The sequence below is a fragment of the Neolamprologus brichardi genome, chromosome 9, assembly GCF_056152115.1.
Source record: "Neolamprologus brichardi isolate AB-2024 chromosome 9, ASM5615211v1, whole genome shotgun sequence".
In the NCBI taxonomy this organism is placed as follows: Eukaryota; Metazoa; Chordata; class Actinopteri; order Cichliformes; family Cichlidae; genus Neolamprologus; species Neolamprologus brichardi.
Window position 1 is genome coordinate 11,304,186 of NC_142112.1, and position 17,969 is coordinate 11,322,154.

Here is a 17,969-nt window from a genome sequence, read left to right on the forward strand (position 1 = left end):
ACCTGTAATAAAGGCCAGCGTCAGTTATATTAACAGAAATAATGCTCAGATATGTGACAGCAATAATGAAATGTATCATTGTGATGTGGTGCCGTTACAGCTGGGTTTTTGTAGTCCTCCATATGATTATGTAAGTTTGTTGTGTAATGTAAGTGGTTTGCTGAGAGAAGGGCAGCGTGAACTCTCAGTGTGTTTTTTGGATAGAAGCCAGGCCTCGTCACCCTCCTCCTCATCCACCTCCTCCTCTGTCTCCTGCCAGGTCACCGAGGGTCAAACCAGAGTTTTTCTTGTCCTACCTCGCTGACCTCTCTCTCCTCTTGGGAAACCTCCAGTTACATCTCAGGATTAAAATTCCTGGTAAATTTAGCCAAACCAGGCCACAAGCCTCTTTTGCACGTTTGTTTTTCCAGGCCGTATCGCACGAGCGTCACCTTATTCCTCGCCAAACTGAGCTGAGTTTCTCAGCGGCTGAGAAGAAGGGCCCGAAAGTTCGAAGCAACGTGGTTCGTGAGCGTATCTTGCTGTTCAGCGCCCCTTCTTTCCAGGGCTCTTGGGTCCCTGGGTGATGACATCATCGGCGTATTTGTGCACTAATTGAGGTTTAATGCTAGAGTAAAGCGAGTAGGGCTGTAATTTTCCCGCCCTGGCCTGGAATAGAGACGAAAGCTTTTCATGTGGTCGGGGCTAATTCAGGGTGCAGTGCTGCAGCTGCGGGACACCTCACACTTTTGTCCTCCTCTTTCTGCCTAGAGATTAGAAAAATATGGAAAGTAATATGACGGGCTTGGCAAGGCCCAGGTTTAAACATACAGCAGAGCTCATATGAGGAGGCACCGCCTCATAGGTAGGTGCATTTAGGTGTAGTTGAGTTGGGGCACACCTAACATCTAAAAATTGGACTTTTAAATCAAAGTTAAGGTAGTAGGTTTTCCACAACTTTTTACAATTAGGCTGGGAAGAAACACTGCATCGATGAACTACAGTCACCCCTAATGATAAACAACACAACACCGCATGTTTTATACAGGCTGTCATTACAATCGTATGTACACAAAGCCTAGGTGTAATGGTGTTCATCCTCCCATCTAGGTAAACACAAATACACATGCACGCCGACACAAACACAGAACTCAACCTGCTCTTTATCCTATCCGCCATGTCAGGGGCTGTATACACATCAGGTCTGTTTGAAGTAGAAGGCCTTAATCAAGTGTAATCACCGGCATCGCTTGCTGGTTACTGGGCTGCGAGGGGATGGGCAGAGAAGGAGGGCAAGACCTGCAGAGACACCTGAAAGCAGCTGATAGACCAGAGCCGGTGCAATGATCCATATGACAGCAACAGATAACTGCTAACACCAAAACAACTATCATGTAAATCTCTTTGCTTTTACGTATTAAGCTTCTAAGCTGTAATGTCTGTGGACATAAATGAGAAATGTTTAAATCTTGACTTGTGCTGCTTTTCTTTCCTCTAGGTGGCGCACGTTGGTGGCATGTATAGAACTGGTTGGATAATCCCCCCCTTCTGCAACCTGCAAATTTAAGCGTGCAAGAAAATTTGTAAGTTCCAAAAGAGCAAACCACTCCTTAACATATTGTTTCATGGGTGACAGCGTTTGTTTTCACAGTAAGAAGCTTCTGCATTTTTATTTTAAGGAAAAGTTGTTTAAACTTATTGCATATTTGAACTAGAACTTCAACACAACACAGAATTTGACATTGAAAGTTCTTCTATTTCTAAATGATCGCAACATTTTTCGCCTTCTCACCAAGGTTCTTGTCGATGGCTCGTACCTCTGTCCGGCCTCGTGCAGGTCTACAGTCCTGTCATGTCCTTTGTCAGCTCTTTGGTCTTGCCCATGGTGGCTGCAATGGAAGAATTTTTTTCTGTGGACAGGTGTGGTTTATACCCAAAGTTCAGATCAGATCTATTTGTAAGTGGTTGATTGGATTGACTGCATAGACTAAGAACCTTCATAGTGTAGTGGTTTATACATTTGTCTAATGAGCAAGAAATCCACGCTTCAATTCCCGATGCTACTCCTCGAGGGGCGGTGACCCCCATCAGCGATCAGTCGCTGCTGAAGTAGCTCTACTAAAGCATGTGGACTGGAACGAGCAACAGACCGACCCACTAACCTCCCCACCTGCTGAATAACAGTCACCACAGTAGGCTGTACACCCGGACAGACAAAGAGTTTATTGCATGATTTTGTCGGCCTGTTTTCTGATACATCGGTACTGGCATTTATATCAGACAAGAAAGGTAAAGAAGAGATAGGAGGAACCACGCTGTGAGGGTTGTGTAGTAGGTCCATCATAACCAACACCCAGCTGATCCAAGCAGAGTCGGGCAGAGTGTAAATGAGTAATCTGTGACTTGTTGTGACAAGATTATTTTTAAACTGCAGCGTCATTTTATCTTAATTTCAAGATTAGTCGAAATGTGAAGATTACAGTTGTCCTAATACTCCTCCACAGACTATTTCGATTTTAAAACAACTTTGTTTAACTTCTTGTCTCCCTGATAAGAGAACAAAAGCATCTCGTTTTCATTCAGTCATCCAAACACTCGAGTGCGAACTTCTCCACGATAAATCAGAAATGATGCACAGCAGTGCACCAACACTTCAACAGAAGCTTTTTGGCATGCGGAAGCTGAGCGGTCAGCCCTCGTATGGAGCACTTTTCTCAAGTGAGAATGGAAATAAGCAGTAGATGTCATTGCACATAGCATATCGGTGTAATGTACAGTGGCCCCGAGGTGCGATTTAGAAATGAAAGAATGTTTTGTGATTAACTCTCGGCACAGGCACGCACACACACACACTGATTCCATTGTACTAGTCGGGTCTAACTGGCCTACGCCTGCGCCAAAGCCTGTTAACTCCAATCCAGAGCGTAGAGGCTGGTAATGAGCACTGTCAGAGCTGACATAACAACCTCCCGCTCTGGGCCTGAACGCAGGAGTCAGAGAGAGAGAGTGAGTGTGTCGGTCTGCGCCGGGCTGATCCTGATTCAGCTGCAGACTGACGGTCAGACCTCACCAGTCTAGTGTAATGTGTGCTAATAAAAAACACCGTCTCCTTTAAATTCAGACGTTCTTTTCTACAAACTGTGACACATGGTGTGAGGTTAGACTTAAATGGCGTTAAAACTCAGACTTAAAGTATGAAAGACTTTACTTTTAATTCCCCCATACCTGGAAAGAATTACACTCTGCTTTGAAGCTTATTACTTAAGCTTTTAGACCACCTAATCAGAAGGAATTAACTGTTCTTTGAGTGCAGCTGACTTTGAGTAGAAAATAAAGGGTCAGTGTGATATTTATATTCTAAAATATATATGAAGAAAATGCTAAAGATGCTTATTGTGCGCTTTACTCCAGCTTGCATAAACGTTTCCTCAGATGTGCCATGAGTGCACTCTTGAGATATGAGGTGTTCTGTACTGTCGCGTATTTGTCCTCAAGGTTAGCATCCCGGCTCATTAGAATCAGCTTGTTTAGAGCGGATGACTCGCTGTGTTGTCTGATTCGAGTTGAGGCAGCAAGAAAACAAATGCAGCCCTCACGTTCCAGCATCGCGTGTCCCGGCCTCCTATTTCTCAATAATTTATCCAGACAACTAGAATGATTATTATATGAATATGCACTAAAAAATCCATTCTTGTGCTCTTTCTCTCCAAGTTTGTGCATGTCAGTGTGTGCAGAGAGTGCGCGCGTGCGAGCAAACACGGAGCTGTGTGTATGCAGCACTTTTCCGCCTGAAACAAAGGAGGTGTCAGAGCGAATTAGCCCCCCTACAACTGAACGCCCTGAGAGCTTAGAGATGCACCACAGGTTCTGCTGAGTCGCACATGAGCCGCGGTGTCTGCTCCCCTCCTCCTCCTTTTGCCCCACCCCTGCCCCATTCCCCCCCTCCGACTCCTGAGTTGCTCTAACAAGGTTGTTGGAGGAGGATAAGGCGTGTTAAATGAATAATTTACACAGAAGAGCGCTCCTTATTTATTTAATACGGCTGGATCTGACAGAGTGGGCAGCCTGCGTCCCCAACTGCTGAGACACTGTTGGCTAAACGAGCACTCGCTCAGCTTAATGGAGGGTCAAAGCGACAGGCGTTTAGAGTGAGCGAGGGGTTGCAAGAGAGAATTTGTTGATATAGTGTGTGTGCGCGCAAACTTCTGAAACAGGCCATGCAGAGCCATGCTAGGGTGTAAACCTTGTCACTCCTGTGCACTGTGTTATCACACCAGTTTGCTCTTTAAATTTCTGATCAGCTACCTCAACATTTCTCCAGATAATTAATGGAATACATTTATGCTTTTTCAACATTAAATTAAATCAATGGGATTTTAAATATTTCATGTATTTTTTTAGTAGTTAAAATAAGTTAAAGAATTAAAATAATTGCAATTTATAGATTAATTTTACTCAAGGTATTCTCACTAATTATTTTTATTGTCTCTAGATATAATAACTTTATTTTTTTTTACACCATAACCACAGATTAGAAACAAGAAGGGTGATTGTTGTGTTTGTTTTAATGCTAATTAAAATATTTTAAAGCTAAGACAGTTTCAACCCTGCTAGTTAGCGAGCCAGTTAGATAGCATATTTAGAATTATTGAGGCTATTGAGTCTCTCTAGCTAACTAGCTAGCTAGTTAAATTTGGCTACTATAACAAAAAAAGTCAGCTTTTTGCTCCTCACATACTGGTACTACAGCAAAACTGAATTAGCTGTCTGCTAAGATGGGTTCTTTATTTTTGATGCAGAGTAATAATACAGTTTCGACCTTGCTAGTTAGCTTGCCAGTTAGCATATTCACAACTACTGTGTTATTAGGTGGGGTAATTATTATTATTAATTGTTGATTGGCTTATTTTTCTCATTTTATTTTATTTTTTTTTAATAATTCTTTAAACTTTATTCTTTATTTCCTGTTATTTTTATTATTTTTATCCCACATTATAATTTTGATCCCTTTGGGACTCCATAATCCACCATGTCTGTGTCACCGTTTACCAAAATTTTGTGATTGCTTTGACTTGAGTCAAAATGAGTGAAAGGGTTGATGTGTCTTCACAGGAGGAGTGCGGAGACTGGGGGGGAGGGGACCACAACCTGGGCACCAACCAGAAAGTGAGCAGCTGAAAAGGAAGGAAAGATCATCCAATCGGTAAACACCTCAGGTCTACGTCAGTTGTTTTAAGATAAACTTTATTGACCCCATGCAGAGACATTGAAGTGCTACACCAGCACACAGCAAAACATTGTACCTGCTGCTTTCAGCCGATGAATTAAAAACACTAAGAAGTTAAGGAAAGTTTGAATTAAAAATTGGACTAGAGAATGAAATTATGTGATGGCTGTAGAGAGCAGGGTTTACTGTCATTATGTTTTAAAACATTTTAGAGATATCAGAGAATGTCAGTCGTGTTCCATAATTAAAGATCGGCTCTCATTCTAGTAGCAGAGATGGATTAATCAGGGTATGGCAAAATCCCTGAAAGACCTGGGTAGCTCTGGGTTTCCTCCTCCTCATCTTCCTGAGGACAGAGACGGTCTCACTCAGCAGAAGCATCACAGCACCACAGTTCTTGTGTGTGTGTGTGTGTGTGTGTGTGTGTGTGTCCATCCCAGGGGAATGAAATCCCCCAGCTCACACTGACCTCATTATAAAAATAGCTCGTCCATCCAGCCATCACATATCCCACATTTCCCCTCTCTTCCTCGGCCTCTTAGATACGTGGCAGTCCTCCCTACCTTCCTCTTTCTCATCTCTTCATCAGTGTTTGAGGTGGACTTAACGTGAGATTAAAAGCTTATGCAAGTCCGTGTAACGCCAAGGTTTCCTTCCCCTGTCATTAGTGATGTGTCCCTAATCTGGGGATGTCTTTTAATCATGCAACATCTCAGAGCAACATTAAAGATTGCGGATTACATAATCCGTTAACGCTGCTTCTTGGTAGGGTAGAGATTCCAACCTGTCTCGACGTTTTTCCACAGACTTCCTGTCTTTTCTTTTACCTGGTCCACCGCCTGCTCTGCCAGAAGAGAGGAATCCCTCCCACTGGAGTGAGCAGCGTCTGGTTAATTTAACAGCAGCATCAGTGATTATTACAGTCCGAGTTCGCCTTTGATCCTGCCAGACAGCATTTGTCTTAGTTGGGTTTTATAATCCAACAGAGACTCCTTAGCAGATGCTCGATTTATGGACTGTGAACAAAGCCTGAGATAGACAGACAATTTCTGAAGACATCATACATGGAGATAAAGGCGATTTGACCATTCCTGCTGAGGTTTAGTAAAGCTCACAGTTAAACACAGTCACCAGTGGGAGATGTTTGTTCGAGCACAGCACTGTCAGCCGCTGAGCCACTCTGCTGGAGCAGCTTAGGCTACTGCAGGAATAATAATTAGAGTGCAAATGATTACAAATCACTTTGTTCTACAGTTTGTTATTTTTTTTTAGAAATAGAGTTATAGTGTACTTAAACGTTGCAAAATTACTGTTTCTCAGGAAACTAATTTCTGGTGCATTTAACACTTAAAGAGTGTGTGCAATAAAGAAATCAAACAGTTTAACAAACTTACAACAACCTTATCTAGTAAGTCTTTTGTCACAAAGTCTGTCACTTTGAATCTGAATGCTGAGCTTTAAAACACACAATCATAGGCCAAAGGAGGAAATCTGAGCTGATGTTCGAGCGCAGTAGCTTTTTGCAGACAGAAAGATCTTCTTTTCTCCTCGTGGATCTCTGCCTGCTTTGAGTTTCGAGTAGTGTTGATTAAATAATGATTTTCCTTTTGAATTTTTAAAAACGCCTCATTCTGAGTATTTGAAATCATTTCAGGTTTCAATTTTACATTAACTGTACGCCCATACATTCACGCTTTCTACACGCACACACACATTATCCACAGAGGAGGAAATGGTTTATCTCAGAGGCTTTAAAAAAATGCAAAACCTCGACAAGTTCATGAAATGTCCATAAGAAAGTATAAAAACATTTTTATATCCCAGTTTTTTTATTCCATGCTATCAGAAATTCTGGAATAGTGTCTCCACAGAACATGATCCATAATGTTCTTGCAGGGGAGGGTGCTGCTGCCGATGATTGTGATTGATTAAGCAAACACGCTGTCATTTCATAACAAAAGCACCCACAGCAAACAGAAAGCCCCGTGTCTGGCACAAGCGCTGATAGCACACAAACAATTATCACAAGGCATGCAGCGGAGCAATCTGAAAAATGACTGTGTGGGTTGCTGTATGCAGTTACGTGCCAACATAACAAGCATTAGGCTGATTAGACTCCTGACATCAAACTTCCTATAGAGTAAAGTTCCCTCAGTTTTTTTTCTCCTGCCTGTGTAGAAATGGACTGCAAAGGCTGCTTTGGCTTCTCAGTCTGTTGGTCATCAAATCTTGGGCACCTCCGTCACAATTGCTGTTAGCAAAATCATGAACCTTTCTGTAAGCAGGAACTTTCAGTGGGAGTAAAGCTACTGACCAGAACTCAGATTCACCCATTGATCTGTCTCACCTTGGATTAGAGGGTTTCATACAAAACAGCACAGTAAATAGGTGATAGTTTGTGAAGTTGTCCCACAAGTCAGCAATGCACATACTGTGTTTTAAAGGTCACTTAGAGATTTATTTAAGATCAGGTCCCTTTTATAAATGGTTCCATCTGGTTTCTGTTACATAAAATAATACAATAGAAGTTTAAATTTTATAGGATGCCAGTCAATTTGTTAGATTTAATGTGGATAAAAAAATTTATTATCAGCCGAACAAAGAGGATAAACTGGAATTATTAGCATAAAGTGGGTTTGGCTAGCTAAAAGTATAAATGGTTACATTTGCCAGCTAAGCATCAAATAGTGGACCTGGCTAACAAGATGAATGAATGAATTGTTACAACTTCTGGCTGCAAATGATGCAAAGGTGTTCCGCAAATGGTCCCTACAGACAAAGATTACCTGTTATATGTAGCAGTAAATAAAAGAGTTTCTTTATTTATTCCTAATTTGTAACTGTAAATGGAAAGCGGACAGTAGCCTGGATCCAGTTTATAATGAGCACATTTGAAAGTCACAGTTGTTGTTAGTAACAGCGTTCCTGAGCCCATGTGACGTGTTTGTTGAATCCCAAAGGTTGGGATGCAATGTTTTAAGTGATGAATGAGGTACATTCATCACTTGTGTGAGTGTACTTGTTTGCGTTTACCTCTCCTTTGTAACATTACCTTCTTACCTACACATCCTGCAGCTTACCCCCCTCCCCCAAAAAGACAATTCAACGTTAAATATGGAAAAGCTGCCTCACATTGACCTGTTTTTGTTTTAACTGTTGGATTCATCTGCATTTCTTTTGATCTCACACTGGGGCTCTAGGAGCAGGCGTCATTAAGAAGGTTCACACAACATTTTTTCTTCCTCTCAACATGGCCAAAGCTCCAGTATGTGAACCCTTCTCTGGCAGTGCCCTTCACTCCCCTGCAAGCCCCTTAAAGTCCTCTGCTTTGCTACGCTCCCTTTGCTTCAGTGCCGCCCTGAGTTGGGTTGAAAGCCAAAACCATTCTTGTCTGTCCTTCACCGCTAATCTGACGTGTTCGTGTGTTGTGTTGCCCTTGGGGTGGGTTACCTCCACCTCCACCCCCTCCATCTCATCTCTTCTCCTCCCCACCTTGCTGTTTATCCATCTCTGGGCTCGTCACGTCCCTGAACCTGCACTAATTAGCATCCCACACAACACTGTTTATTTACTCAGGTACTGGCAGAAGGGGAGGGAGGTGCGAATGAAAGGGAGAGTTGGAAAAAGGAAGGATGAGGCAGAGAAAGCTGGGAAGTGAGGGAGGGAAAGAGAGGGCTAGGAAACAGGAAGAGAGGGAGAAATGATTCAGAGAATCAAAGAGCTCTGAGACTCTCTCATACCGGATGCATGGAGTAATGATGGTTAGAGAGACGTGATGCAGAAAGTCAAAAGTGAGAGACAGAAATCTTTCCCGCCTCTCCACGCCTCCTCTCTGCCATTTCCAGTGTTTCATCTGAGATGCAGAGTGCCTAAAATTAGCAAGCTGGCAGCTTCCTTCCTTCCTCCCTTCCAGGGCCCCATTAAAGTTCTCCCATTGCGTCGAGTGATCATTAAGGTGGGTCTGGGAGTGCAGGTGTTTTCTTAGCACCCCAGTCAAGGCTGCAGTGGCATCACTTTTCTTCATCGGGGCCAGCGTGAGCAAAAACTCTGTGCAGTCTTCATTTGCGGGAGTGTTTGAGCTTTCTCCTTGTGAGTAATGAACATCGCTCAGTCTGTCAGCAAGGATGGAGAAGCATATTAATAAACGATGGACAAAGGAGCAGCAGAGAATAGATAGAACTGGACAGGCCTTGTTGTTTGAACATCTATGTGTTTGACAATGAGGCGGTTGTACATATCTTGCGCTCAGTGTCTTGTTCTTTGGCCCTTAATGCTCTGTGTCGTGCACCGTTATCCATCCGCCAGTGAATATCTGTGAGATGTCAGGGCTCAGATTGCTGCTTAAATCGACTGGATTGTACGTAATCTCACAAGATTTAGAGAAAAAAAAAAGAAAGCTCAAAGTTCAAAGCCTTCATGCTTTAACAAGTCTTTGCAGTCTGCCAGGCACTGGGTATGATTGTGGTGTTGCGAGGTCACCAGGTGAAGGCTAAAGGATTTGACACCCACTTCGCTGGACGTCTGTTTTTGCTTCTGCCCGATTCACTGTAAACCTACTTGACTCTGCAGCTTAGTGATTTTGAAATTTCAAACACTGCAGCCTCAGTTGCACCAGTTCCAGCTGGCTCTTTGTTGCATGACTAAAGCCGCTTTCACACTACATCCCTGAACTTTTAGTGGACTTACCCAACAGAGGTGCATGTGGCAACACAAATGTTCCACTGGACACTAAACAGTCTTTAACCAGCCGTCTCCTTAGTACAAAGACTGTGCGAGAATAGTTCAGCTTTGTGCACACTTACCTGAGGATGCATTCAATGTATAGAGGTTTTTTTAAAGCACTTTTCAAATCTTTTTTTCTTAAATGTTGCAGGTCATATTTCTGGTGTCACAGAACAACAGTTTATGTAACTTCTATTTCAAACTAGATGACTCAGAGTAAGCAAAAGAGAGATCTGATGCCACAGCAGCCACCTAGGCGACCTTCTAGTACAGGGTGGGCCATTTATATGGATACACCGTAATAACATGGGAACGGTTGGTGATATTAAAGTCCTGTTTGTGGCACATTAGTATATGTGAGGGGGCAAACTCCTCAAGATGGGTGGTGACCATGGTGGCCATTTAATTCAATTCAATTCAATTCAATTTTATTTATATAGCGCCAAATCACAACAAATGTCGCCTCAAGGCGCTTCATAGATACAGAGAAAAGCCCAACAATCATATGACCCCCTATGAGCAAGCACTTTGGCGACAGTGGGAAGGAAAAACTCCCTTTTAACAGGAAGAAACCTCCGGCAGAACCAGGCTCAGGGAGGGGCGGCCATCTGCTGCGACCGGTTGGGGTGAGAGAAGGAAGACAGGATAAAGACATGCTGTGGAAGAGAGACAGAGATTAATAACAGATACGATTCAATACAGAGAGGTCTGTTAATACATAGTGAGTGAGAAAGGTGACTGGAAAGGAAAAACTCAATGCATCATGGGAATCCCCCGGCAGCCTACATCTATTGCAGCATAACTAAGGGAGGATTCAGGGTCACCTGGTCCAGCCCTAACTATATGCTTTAGCAAAAAGGAAAGTTTTAAGCCTAATCTTAAAAGTAGAGATAGTGTCTGTCTCCCGAATCCAAACTGGAAGCTGGTTCCACAGAAGAGGGGCCTGAAAACTGAAGGCTCTCCCTCCCATTCTACTTTTAAATACTCTAGGAACAACAAGTAGGCCTGCAGAGCGAGAGCGAAGTGCTCTAATAGGGTGATATGGTACTACAAGGTCATTAAGATAAGATGGGGCCTGATTATTTAAGACCTTGTATGTGAGGAGCAGGATTTTGAATTCAATTCTGGATTTAACAGGAAGCCAATGAAGGGAAGCCAAAACAGGAGAAATATGCTCTCTCTTTCTAGTCCCTGTCAGTACTCTTGCTGCAGCATTTTGGATTAACTGAAGGCTTTTCAGTGAGTTTTTTGGACATCCTGATAATAATGAATTGCAGTAGTCCAGCCTGGAAGTAATAAATGCATGAACTAGTTTTTCAGCGTCACTCTGAGACAGGATATTTTTAATTTTAGAGATGTTGCGCAAATGGAAGAACGCAGTCTTACATATTTGTTTAATATGTGCGTTGAAGGACATATCCTGGTCAAAAATGACTCCAAGGTTCCTCACAGTGTTACTGGAGGCCAAGGTAATGCCATCCAGAGTAAGAATCTGGTTAGATACCAAATTTCTAAGCTTTTCAGCGCCGAGTACAATGACCTCAGTTTTATCTGAGTTGAGAAGCAGAAAGTTAGTGGCCATCCAAGTCTTTATGTCTTTAAGACATTCCTGCAGTTTAACTAATTGGTGTGTGTTATCTGGCTTCATGGACAGATAGAGCTGGGTGTCATCTGCATAGCAGTGAAAATGTATGCTATGTCTTCTAATGATGCTGCCTAGGGGAAGCATGTATAATGTAAACAGAATTGGTCCTAGCACTGAACCCTGTGGAACTCCATAATTAACCTCAGTGTGTGAAGAGGACTCTCCATTTACATGCACAAATTGGAGTCTATTAGATAGATATGATACAAACCACTGCAGTGCAATACCTGTAATACCTACAGCATGTTCTAATCGCTCTAATAGAATATTATGGTCAACAGTATCGAATGCTGCACTAAGGTCAAGAAGGACAAGCACAGAGATGAGTCCACTGTCAGAGGCCATAAGAAGATCATTTGTAACCTTCACTAAAGCTGTTTCTGTGCTGTGATGAGCTCTGAAACCTGACTGAAACTCTTCAAATAAACCATTCCTCTGCAGATGATCTGTTAGCTGTTTGACAACTACTCTTTCAAGGATTTTTGATATGAAAGGAAGGTTGGAGATTGGCCTATAATTAGCTAAGACTTGTTGGGTCTAGAGATGGCTTTTTGAGTAAAGGTTTAACTGCAGCCACCTTGAAGGCCTGTGGTACATAGCCGATTATTAGAGATAGGTTGATCATATATAAGATCGAAAAATTAATCAATGGCAGAACTTCTTTGAGCAGTTTTGTAGGAATGGGGTCTAAAAGACACGTTGATGGTTTGGAGGAAGTAATTATTGACGTTAACTCAGAAAGATCGATTGGAAAAAAAGAGTCTAACTTAACATCAATGGAACTACAAGTAGCTGTAGATAATATTACATCTGTGGCATCTTAGAAGTCGGCCATCTTGGATACAACTTTTCTTTATTCAATAGGAAGAGGGCCATGTGACACATCAAACTTATCCGGTCGTTAAGTCTGACTGGCACCCATAATGTGGTGGTGCACCATCTTGCTGGAAAAACTCAGGGAACGTGCCAGCTTCAGTGCATAAAGAGGGAAACACATCATCATGTAGCAATTTCAAATATCCAGTAGCCTTGAGGTTTCCTTTGATGAAGAATGGACCCACTATCGTTGTGCCCCATATACCACACCAAACCATCACTTTTGTTGTTCCAACAGTCTAACAGGAGGATCCATCCAATGTGGGTTAGTGTCAGACCAATAGTGGTGGTTTTGTTTGTTAACTTCACCATTCACATAAAAGTTTGCCTCATCACTGAACAAAATCTTCTGCGTGAACTGAGGGTCCTGTTCCAATTTTTGTTTTGCCCATTCTGCAAATTCTGTGCGCCGATCTGGGTCATCCTCGTTGAGATGCTGCAGTAGCTGGAGTTTGTAAGGGTGCCATTTGTGAGTAGCTAATATCCGCCGAAGGGATGTTCGACTAATGCCACTCTCCACTGACATGCGGCGAGTGCTACGCTGTGGGCTCTTGCTGAATGAAGCTAGGACAGCCACTGATGTTTCTTCATTAGTGACAGTTTTCTTGTGTCCACATTTTGGCAAATCCAACACTGAACCAGTTTCACGAAACTTAGCAAACAGTTTGCTGACTGTAGCATGGGAGATGGGTGGTCTCGTAGGGTGTCTTGCATTGAAATCTGCTGCAATAACCCGGTTACTGCGTTCACCAGATATCAACACAATTTCGATCTGCTCCTCAGTGTTAACGTCTTCGACATGTCAATGGCTGTGAACACAGTGAAACTTGTAAATAACTCATGAAAGAATAAAGTTACGTTGAAACCAAGCACACCATTGTTTTTCTTGTGACATTACCAATAAGTTTGATGTGTCACATGGGCCTCTTCCTATTGAAAAAACAAAATTTGTATCCAAGATGGCCGACTTCTAAATGGCCACCATGGTCACCACCCATCTTGAGGAGTTTGCCCCCTCACATATACTAATGTGCCACAAACAGGACTTTAATATCACCAACCATTCCCATGTTATTACGGTGTATCCATATAAATGGCCCACACTGTATACTTGTTGGAGATTGGTGTCCACAGTGGGGCTTGCCAAATCCTGGTTTGCTTCCTTACTGGTGAAGGCAGCTTCTGCTGTTGTACATCTACGAGTATCAATACTTTTATGTGTTTAACCTACTGTGCCTGTGCCTACTACCAGGTAAACAAAGCTAAGAGATCTTGTCAATGCCGGTTCTTCTTTGTGGATTTCAGTGCAAATAGTGCAGTATTGTACAGTCTTGGATGGCAGTTTCTTAACTAAAATGGTCCCAAGTGGCTGTCCTGTAACACATCTTGTCATCTCTGACAGCTCTCATCCCTCTCTTCTTTCCTTTTCACCTCCAGCTCCCCTCTGCTTTTCCACCGCTGTTTAGTGCTGTTTGACCTGCTCAGAAAGGCCCAAATGTCACAGCAGAGGGAAAGGTCAGGTAAAGGTTTTAGTGCTGAGCAAAGTCTGGATGGCTAACACAGCGCTGGATGCCCGAGGGCGTCGAGGCGGGGGAGGAGGGCCACGTTAACACTTCCGACCTTGAATACACACACACCTACCTCTACGCAGTTACATGCACTTTGACACACTGCTGTCACTTCGCATCCGTGTCGACGTCACTCAGCTCAGAGCCGGGAGCCACATCAGCTGCGTGCACGTGGCCGCGTCTGTTTATGTGTGCTCGTACGCTCATTTGGGTCATCTGCAAGCACGGATGATTGAGGACGCTACGGCTTCCCGGAGAATGACGCATGGCCTCGCTGTGGACATCGGGTCACAGGTCGCTGGCTGTCGGGGGTTTACAGGATCCTGCTTTTAAAGGGCAGGACCTCCATTTTTTTACTGACCACTTTGGAATCCTTTGAATAGAAAATTATTTGGATTCATATAAAAAGGACGAGTGCGTACACTTCCTTATTTTGCAAGTGAATGAAAGCAAAGCACCCAGAGTCTGAGTTCAGTGTGTTCTGCACGGTGAATGGCAGATCAGTGGTGGGATTTCTTTATTGATTCATCTACATCCACATGCAGGGCAGAGCAGCCGGATCCTAATTGGAATGGATTTCTCTCTTGCATTGATTTGCTCAGGTGACAGTGGATGACATATGTGTGTGTGCGTGCGCTGAATACCATATGGTGTTCTGATGTTCTGTCTTACAACACCTTTCGCTGTTTGTTGTCCGGTGAAGAGGTGAAAAGGAGCAGCTTGGCAGCGTGTGCGCCTCTTCTTTGGCTCTCTCATTCAGCAGCACTCTGAGATAAAGCAAGAACACTGACTTCATTACCCCATGACTGCTTTCATGCTTTCACCCACACACACATGCATATACAAGCTGGTGCGCAAAAATGAGTAGTTAGCATGCATGCAGGCAGAAGCAATGGAGCACAGATAACTTTACACAGGAGGGAATGATGTCATTTCCTCTTGGATGCATTTTTGTTTTTTTTTTGATGTTTTTGCATCTTAACAAAGGCGAGAAAGGTTTATCTTTTTAACTAACTCTCTCACATTTACTTATCCCACACATAATGTGTGTGTGTGTGTGTGCGTGCAAGAGAGAGGGGGCTGCTGAGAGATGGCCGCTGGACATGGCTTCTCACAGCCGACTGGCCCCGACCCCCCATGATCTGCTCTCTTATCTAGTCCAGATCCTGGCCTTTCATCTGGGCTAAAACCTGGGGGAGCTTGGCCTCTGCTGTTTTTTAAGTCTTCTCTCTCTCTCTCTCTCTCACACACACACACACACACACACACACACACACACACACACACACACACACACACACACACACACACACACACACACACACGCGCACACACACACACACGCAGTCTCATTCCAGACCCCCTCCATCTCCAGACTCTATCTGTGAGTCCCAGATGAGCATTGCTCTCACCTACAAGAAGAGATAACAAACCTCACACTCCTCTGCTCTCCTTTCCCCAAAATACTTCAGATTTGATTTCTTCAAAACTCACTGTGAGGGGAAAAAAAAGAAATTACCTCCCCTTTCTCCCTTCCTTATTGTCTGCTTCGTTTTCATGTGAGAGTTGGGTTTTTTTAAATGTTTTTTTTTTCTTTTTTCAAGATGTGGTTGTTATGTTTGGGTCCTTGCCACCGCCTTCATAGATAGGAAGCAAAATGCTGCACTCTGCAGTTTAAACAGTAGTTGTTTGGCTAAAAGCGAGACAAAGCAGAATCACAGAACGCATCGGGGATGCTCCCCAAACACGGTGCTCTTCATGTTTTGACACTGAACAAAGTGGCGCTTTCAGCTCTCACTAAATTGCATTACTGCCTAACAATAGGTGGGTTGTTTTGGCTGGTCGGCCAGTCGGTCTTGGCTGGACCAGATCTTCATGTGACCAACGTTCAGCTTTGAGAGCGTGAGCTGACGTTTTTGTGTGTGTGAGTAAAGCGTCTGCAGTTCATACCATGTCATTCCATTCCAGGTGGATGCCTGGCCCGTCCCCACTCTGCCCTGCTGCTCACCCCTGACCTGTTTCCAGCATAAACACCAGATCCTCACCTCTCACCCCTCTGGCTTTACCTGATAATCTGTCTCTGTGGAGCAACCCCCCTCTTTCTCTCACACACACTATCGTTTTTCTTCTTTCTTCCTTAGTTTCTTACATTCTCTCCAGAAACCAGATTTCTGCATCACCCTAGCAGTGACCTCTGACCCCAGTCAGATCGGAGCAGTTGGCGTTTTGAATCCAGCAGCAGTTTGAGTAGCATCAGTGACCTGCTTGCACATTTGTCTCTTAGCGTTGTTGTGTTATGCCCCCTCGAGTCAAAGCTGCGTAACAGTTAAGGTGAATGGGGTTCGCATTCGAAGACATTTTTCTTTACGGGAGCATGTCGGCCATCAGTGTGTGGATGAGTTATTTTGTAAAGTGCTCACAGGCCCTTCACGTTTTATGAATTAAATGCACTTCTTGCTTATTTTTCTGCACACAATAAATCACATTTACAAAGCAAAGACTTCTTTCTAATTACTGTGAATTTTATTTAATGAGCAATCTTTGTCACGGCACACTAATCTGAGCTTTACTGACGTGAGTCTGGTTTCCATTAATGCTAGCTTAGATCACACGATTAGCAGGCGAACATGGCGCAAAGGTGAAATGGAGCAACCGATCCAAAGCCCTCTGCTGTGCATCTTCTCCGACTTTCCCGTCCACTCTCCACTGTCTATAAAAATGAAAGGCCCAAAAAATAACACATTAAAAAATATTATCTTTCCAATTTACATATGGCATCATCACCCAACCCCTCCTTTTTCTTTCCTTTTTTTTGGAGGATTGCACATGAGTGCACTTCTGTAGCCTGTGCTTTGTTGGAGTTTATCCATTCTCTATACGTAGACAAAGAGTGGGCACGTAGCAGGATCATCCTTGAATTGAGATCCATCTTTCTGTTAGGATTTTTCTAATCATCCCTCAAAGATCCAAGGTAGATGGCCAAAGTGATGTAACCAGACTGAAAAAGGCTTTCACCAATAAAATGGTCAAGAAACACCATCTCCATTTGGTGCAGAGCTCCACTAGTCTGGAGAAACTGTAAGCAGAGCAGCCATCTCAAAAACTCATAGCTGATCAGGCCTAGAGTGGATAGACAAAACCTGGCAGGATCCAGTTACTGCTCATCACTGGGCCTAATGGGATATTTGGTTAAGTACGCTGGTGCCAGCATCATCCTGTCATGTGTAAAAACAACTAAAGGTATCTGAAAGCTTTGGCTATCATTTGTGTGTCTACTGAAAATGACAGACTGCTTGCGTTCTGTTGTCTTCTTTGATCAGATGTTGAGCCTTGAAATGCTTTGACCTGTGAAACAGAAAAAAACAACAAAACTATTAAAAATTCTAGTTACACTAGCTGGATTTTATTATAGCTTGTGCTTGATTGTAACTGGACATTGCAAAGGGCTGCAGGTCTAGCTTTTAAACAACCGTTGCTCTTGATTTCTGTTCATTTGGTGTCTTTTTGTGTTTGAACACCAAAATAACCTTCTGGGGAGAATAGAGAATGATGACAGGGCAAGTTGACCGCTGCTATTACATCAACAAGAAATCAAACCCTTGCCCGCTCCTTCCTCTTTCTCATTCTCATTTTTGTCTCTTCCCTCTCCAATGTGCCTGAAGTGGAAGAAGTGAGTTTTTAAAATGCAGGTTATGTAGATAGAGGCACATACTGAGACCTGAATCAAATTATGAGCAGGAACACACGGAGGGAAATTAACAAACTGTAGAAGGGTTACAAAAATAGCTGGAAGTTTAAAAGTAGCACTTTGACATATATCTGTATTGCCTTCTGCGCAACAGTGAAGGGGTCTGTGTTGTGTCATTGACCCATTCAGTGAAGTGAATTAGCAGATGTGGCCCGAAAGTGTTTTTTAAAGTGTTGTCTTTAGGGCCTCTTAAAATGAGAACAA

General features: G+C 43.2%; 1 protein-coding gene across 2 annotated transcripts in view; it reads left to right on the plus strand.

Moving 5' to 3' along the window:
* Window positions 1-17,969, plus strand: part of znf438 (zinc finger protein 438) — a 51,652-nt gene that overhangs the window by 26,529 nt on the left and 7,154 nt on the right. Inside the window, exons 2-3 of one of the 2 annotated variants that reach the window (XM_006804502.3) lie at window positions 1,478-1,562; window positions 5,092-5,182. The gene's annotated coding sequence lies outside the window, so the exon portion shown is untranslated. The remainder of the gene's footprint in view (window positions 1-1,477; window positions 1,563-5,091; window positions 5,183-17,969) is intronic. The other variant, XM_006804504.3, reaches the window with a different exon arrangement.